General features: G+C 52.2%; 1 protein-coding gene across 1 annotated transcript in view; it reads right to left on the bottom strand.

Moving 5' to 3' along the window:
- The window catches only part of FHDC1 (FH2 domain containing 1), a 55271-nt gene that overhangs the window by 46008 nt on the left and 2645 nt on the right, over window positions 1–6618 (bottom strand). The window lies entirely within an intron of this gene.

Genomic DNA, 6618 nt, shown 5'->3' with positions numbered 1-6618 from the left:
GGGGGGGGGGCGGGGATTTCTCACTCTCTCTCTCTGCCTCTCCAGGAAGCACACGTGCCCTGTAGCAGAAATCCATCCCAAAACAACAAAGCGATCAGCAGTGACCTACCCCAAAGTGCACTGAAAGGGGCCGACACTTGTCCAAGTGTGAGCCAGACTGTACCAGCCAGAACCGATGCCAAAGCAGCAGCCGTCATTAATAATGGAAACCTCCCCATTAATAAAATGTGTATTTATTGAGAGCTCACTATAGGTTCTGCAGGATTGCTCCCTTGACGAGTAAACCATTTATTTGTTCATTAACCGGTTCATCCTCTCTGGGCAGTGGATACCCAGCCTCTAGGGAAACTACCCCATCCCCGAAGGTCAGTTAGGGCCCAGCTGGTGTCCGGTCTACACTATCTCCTACCCATTAGGTCTAAACTGCATGGAACAGGTAGGGCGTTGGGGGCCAGGGTCAACCTGACCTGCCTGCTCCCTTCGGAGTGCAGCCTACTTGCAAAAAGAAAAGAAAGCCGGGGTGAGGACGAGAGGGCCCAGTTCTCTCTCTCTCTCTTTTTCTTTTTCTTTTTTTGGAGAGGTTTTCGCTATAAGGCGCGTGCGCTTGCCAGACAGACAGAGAGAGACATAGAGACAGAAAGCGAGAAATCCCCCCCAGAGGGGATGGTCACGCCGCAATCCCTTCTCCTCCATTCTCCTCTCGGGATCTTGGGCACGCACGCACACATGCCCGGCGTGAGTTTTAAGCCACCGGGTCCGGGACGCGAACCGCGGTCGACTACGTGGGAGTCCAGCGGCATAGCCATTACGCTAACTGCTGGTTCCCGAGAGGGCCCAGTTCTCAATTGCGCTTCTCTGGCCCCAATGCCACTGGGCACCCTAGACTTCAGTTCCTCATTGTTAAGGAGGAGGATCCCTTAACTGCCCCACCGGTCAATCCCGAGGCCAGCTCTGGAAATCACTGGAACTTCACAACCACCAGGCCCCCTCTCCTGTGACCCCGCTGGCAAAGAAGGGACAGCACAGGACTTCCCGCCCATAGCACAGCTGCCGGAGGGCCACCCCTATCCGCGCGGTCCCGAGTTATTTTGGCGGCTTATATTTTATAGAACTTGAAGTGTTTGTTTCTGGTGTTGGGTTGTCACCAATCCGCTGTGAAACAGGCGTCAGAACGACACCGTGAGCCAGCCAGAGGTGTGATGGTTAAGGCAGCTGGATCCTGCGTGGCTAGACCCGCACCTTAGAAAACACCTGGGGCAGCGGGTATCCTAGCGGTGAAAGCACTGGACCTTCACATGGCTGACTGCGCTTTAAGTCCTCGACCCAGAAGCTTCAAAACCATTCCAGCCTGGGGCCAGCAGGTGGGGTCGTGGTTGGGTTACTAGACTTCCATGTGGCCAACACAGTTTGAGTCCCAGACCCGGTGGCTTGAAAATCCCACCAGGCATATGTGTGTGCATGCTCAAGATCCCAAGAGGAGAACAGAGAAGGGACTGGAGGTGATTTCCCACTTTCCCTCTCTGTCTCTCTGTCTCTCTCTCTCTCCTGTGAGCTCACATGCCCTAAGGCAAAAAGCTCTTAAAAAAAAAAAAAAAGAACAGTGAATGAATGTAAATAAATAAATTTAATAAAAAAAGAAAGAAAGAGAGAGAGAGAAAGAAAGAAAATCACTCCAAGTATGTGCATGTACATGCCCAAAATCCCTAGAGGAGAAAGGCGAAGGGACTGCAGTGTGGCCAACCGCCCTGGGGGGTGATTTCTATTTTGCCTCTCTCTCTGGGAAGCATATGCACCCTACAGCAGAAACAACAAGGAAACATGCTAGGCACATATGCGTGCATGCCCACAATCCCTAGAGGAGAATGGAAGAGAGGGGACGGTGGCATGGCCCTCCCCGCTGTGGCGTGCTTTCCCTCTCTCTCTGTTCCTCTCCAGTGAATGCACACACCCTATAGCAAAGTTAATAATAATAATAACAATAATAATAATAGTGTATTGAGACACAAGGACAGGGAAACAGGGAGGGACCCTGTTCAGGCTACTGAGGGGCCACCCGGACCGGGGGAGTGAAGGAGCTGCTGCTTCCAGATCACAAAAGGCCACACGTTAGGGCTTTTCCCACCGGACTTCGGGTGCAATTTCCTCTGACTGCCTCACTGTCAAAGCCCACGCTTACAAACACAAGGTGGGCACACGACACCGGATGACACAGGAGCCAACGCTGTCATGTCACTCGTTCCAACCTCAGCCGATGCTTTACACAGAAGCACAGATAAAGGGCAGGGCCACCCAGGGGGTCCGAGGGAGGGTCTAGAAACAGACTCTTTCTCAGAACCCAGCTCTGCTGCTCCACAGATGTGCACCCCGAGCAGAAGAGGACAGTCTAGTCTACACTTCAGCAACCTGGTCCGCAGTGTGAACGTATGTCAGTCTGGATGGTTGTGTGAGAATAAACTGGCTGAAACACGGACAGTCCCCACAGAGTGATGGCGCAAGGCAGCCGTTACTAAGAGCGATGCAAACTGGTACCGTTGTCCTCGGCATTGCCTTTGCCTTAAAACATGTATTGGGGGACCAGCAGTTGGCGTAATAGCTGTGTCGCTGGACTCCCATGTAGCCGACTGTGGTTCGAGTCCTGGACCCGGTGGCTTAAACTCACGCCGGGCGCGTGTGCGTGCGTGCCCAAGATCCCGAGAGGAGAATGGAGGAGAAGAGATTGTGGTGTGGCCATCCCCCCGGGGGGTGATTTCTCACTTTCTATCTCTCTCTCTGTCTCTCTCTCTCTGTCTTTCTGGTGAGCACATGTGCCCTATAACAAAAAAAAAAACTCTAAAAAAAATAAAAACAAAAAACGTGTATTAGGTTTATAGATAAAACGCCAAGATACCCTGGCTGCTAGAACATACCTATAATTCTTCCATTCTCTGCTACTGACATTTGTGGCTTGTAAGATCTGCCCTTTGTCAAGGCTCAGAGATTATATATTGAATTGTCTCTAGGTTACAAGGAGTTTTTTGTTTAATTTGCAATAGGGTGCATGAACTTGTCAGAGAAAGAGAGAAAGCACCCCCTATGGGAGACGGCCATGCCAGAATCCCTTCGCCTCCATTCTCCTTTTGAGATTGTGGGCATGCGTGCACATGCACCTGACATGTTTTTCATTCTGCCAGGTCCAGGACTCAAACCATGCAGTCAGCCATGTGGGATCCGGCCATCTTAACCACCACACCATCAGCTGGCTCTGTAAGAAGTATTCTTATGAAACATTTGAATATTTAAGTTCTGAAAATTGTCTGTAGATGGACTGAAAATGGCATTTCCAACTGTTAAATGAGTATGTTTGTGCGTGCGTGTGGTGGTGTTTTTTGTGTGTGTCCTTTCATTGTTCTTGTTATTTTTTAATCTGACCAAAAAGAGAGAGAAATAATGCGAGAAAGCAAGCCACTAGGTCTGGGACTCAAACCATGGTCAACCATGTAGGGGTCCAGCGCCTTAACCACCACGCCACTTGCCAGCCCCCTCTTTTTTTCTTTCTTTTTTTGGAGAGGTTCTTGCCACAGGACAGGTGTGCTCACCAGAGAGACAGAGAGACAAAGCGAGAAATCACCCCCCAGGGAGATGGCCACGCCGCAATCCCTTCTCCTCCATTCTCCTCTTGGGATCTTGGGCACGTACGCACACACACCCGGCGTGAGTTTAAGCCACCAGGTCCGGGACTGGAACCATGGTCAACGACATGGGAGTCCAGCAACATAGCCATTACACCAACCGGCCAGCCCCTTTTAAGTGTACAAGTTAGTGACATCACACACATTCACAGTGTCGTGGTGGAGCCATCATCACTAGGTGCTTTTTAAATAAGTGAAATTAAAAACATTTATCCAAAGTAGCATCCAGTTCACTTGAAATGCAGCAGGCTTTTAGAGGGAGTTTTCATAATTATCATTAGGGGCATAACTACCCTGTTTTCATAGCTGGCACCCCTAAAGCAAATGACTCATCGTCAATTACAGTTTATAGTTACATTTGAACTCTTTTTTCAAGACTGTACAGGTCATTTTGGCCGTTTCTCCTTACATATTTAAAACACATCAACATAGAGTATCTCATGTGCAGGAGACTTGCTAACCCTCCAATTCATCTCCAATCCCAGAGACGCTGACTTGTTTACAGGTTACCCCTCTCAGGAATGGTGATAAGCTGACGTGGTCTCCAACCCAGAGAGCCAGCACGGGTGCGGTGCTGCGGGAGTCCGCGCAGGTGAAACCGCAGAGCGGGCGGGCGGGCAGATCCATGGGCAGCGAGAAAGACCGCACGCTTGGAAGTCCGGCTCGTGCAAATCCTTCTGAGCAGTGCCCTTTGCCCAGGGGAGATACCAGATAACGGCTTGTCAAAGTAGGAAGTGACCGGGGCTGAAAGGTGGTGTGGTGGTTACAGTGCCGGATTCCCACACGGCTGACCTCAGTTTGAGTCCTGGGCCTGGTGGTTTGTTTTCTCTCTCTCATCAAATTAAAAAATAAATACATGAACAAAATTATGTAAATAATTCCTTTTAAAAAAGTGACCGGCAGGTGACATGGTGGTTAAGGCGCTGGATGCTCCCACATGGCCAAACATGGTTCGAGTCTCAGACCTGGTGGCTTGCTTTCTCACTCGCTATCTCTTTCTGGACAAATTAAATGAATGAATAAATAAAATTAAATAAAAAATAATTCTTTAAAAATAAATGCTAACCCTGACCAAAAACAAAGGTATGAGTGACTGTCTTCCTTATGGATTAGTTTGATTCTAACCACTACTCCCTGCTGAGAATGACTGTTATAAAGTTAAAGGGAGCGACCAGGGGATGGTGTAATGGTTATGTTGCTGGACTCCTGTGTAGTGAACTGCGGTTCAAGTCCCTGACCCGGCATCTTAAAACTCACACAGGGCATGTGTGCATGCATGCCGAAAATCTCAAGAGGAGAATGGAGAAGGGACTGGGAAGTGATTTCTCACTTTGTAACTCTCTCTCTCTCTGTCTCTCTCTGTCACTCTGGTGAGCACACACGCCCTATAGCAAAAATCTCTCTTTAAAAAAAAGTTAAAGAGGTAAAAGAAAACGCCCAACACTGTCCCTGGTGTCTCATCTGGTTCATTTTCTCCAAGGTAACATACAAGGCCCCCAACATCTTCTAATGAGCCAGTTCACCAATGATAAGTCGGGTTTACACCCAGGCTTCCCACGGTGGTAGGACAGGGAAGCTCAGACGGACTTTGGCCCCTTTCCAGTCACAAGAGATGCAAAGACAACACGGGACGTTCTGCAGCACTGTCCACAGCGAGACGGTCCATGCACCCTCGGGGTACACTAGATGACCACACGGTCCCACTGGAGGACACCGAAGCCTGTCTCTGCCAGTCAGCCGGTGTCCCAGGGAACATGGAATTAGCCCCAGTTCTGTCTGAAAAACGCGTCCCATCAATCTCTGGGGACAGACAGAGCCAGCTTGTATTCCGCATCTCACCTGCAGGCTGAGGACCACGACAGCAGGAGGGGGGACACTAAGGCTGACACCAACGGCCCAGGGTAAAACGCACAGCTGTCTGTCAGGCTCTGAGGTTGAGGAAGTCTCTCCAAACCCCCAGCTGGCCTGGCCCAGGGATCTGGCCTGGCCCAGGGATCTGGCCAGGCCCAGGGATCAGGCCTGTGTCTGAAGGCTGGCCGGGTGGGGAGGGTGGCTCAGCTTAGCACCAGGGAACTAAGGTGAGACTTTAACACCAGGATGCTGTGACCCTGTACCTAACCCTTAGTGAGTCCACAAACGGGTCTTCCAATGAGATGTTCAGACAGGTCTTCTAAGGGGCCCTCTGGCTCCTCCTAAACTCTGCACCAAGGCCGGCACACTTTGCCCTGGGACAGAAACGCCCCAAGCTCTCCTCTGAAGAGTGGACGCCAGAGAGTCCTAGCACCTGGAGCCCTGAGGGTCGGCGCTCAGGGCTTCCCTGACAGAGGGCCATGGGGCCTTGTCCCGCCACCCACTGGCCCCCTTGGTATAATCATCACAAGTGACAGCAAGGTGGCCTGGACTCCTGGCCCCGTCAGGGAAGCGCCGGCCCACACCATGTCATGACGGACCGTGGAGGAGCAAGCCAGGTGGGCTGTGGAGACCGCATCTGCTGGGGAGACGGCGGGCGGGGATGGCAGAGCCTGTCCACAACACGGAGAGTTTGCTCTCGCTCCACTCACTGGCTTTTAAGAGGCTGCTGCAACATCACCTCGCTTTCAAAACCTGCCTTGATTACGAAGCACAGAGCCGCTCAGGACCCCCACCCCCGAAACACGCAGAGCTGCCAAAGCCGGCCGCCCCCGGGCAGTCCAGCCCCGCCAGAGAGCCCGGACGGTGCGCGCCCGCCCTTCACCGCACAGCCGGCGGGGCGCAGGCTTCTGCGCGGCTGAGAGCGTTTCCAGCGTCCCTCGCTGTCCCCAAGCCGAGATGGATGCAGGGGAGAGAGGGGAGGCGGCGCTGGCTCCTGCATCCGGGCGGACAACGTGCTCCGCGGAGGGGCCGAGCGCTGCTACTAGTATTTCCGGGCGAGCGCGTTTGGGAGCTGGCCGCCTGGTCCCGAAGGACTGGG

The sequence above is a fragment of the Tupaia chinensis genome, unplaced genomic scaffold (assembly GCF_000334495.1).
Source record: "Tupaia chinensis unplaced genomic scaffold, TupChi_1.0 Scaffold000283_1, whole genome shotgun sequence".
In the NCBI taxonomy this organism is placed as follows: Eukaryota; Metazoa; Chordata; class Mammalia; order Scandentia; family Tupaiidae; genus Tupaia; species Tupaia belangeri.
Note: the sequence above shows the minus strand (reverse complement) of the source record. Positions and strands in the feature narration are given on the sequence as shown.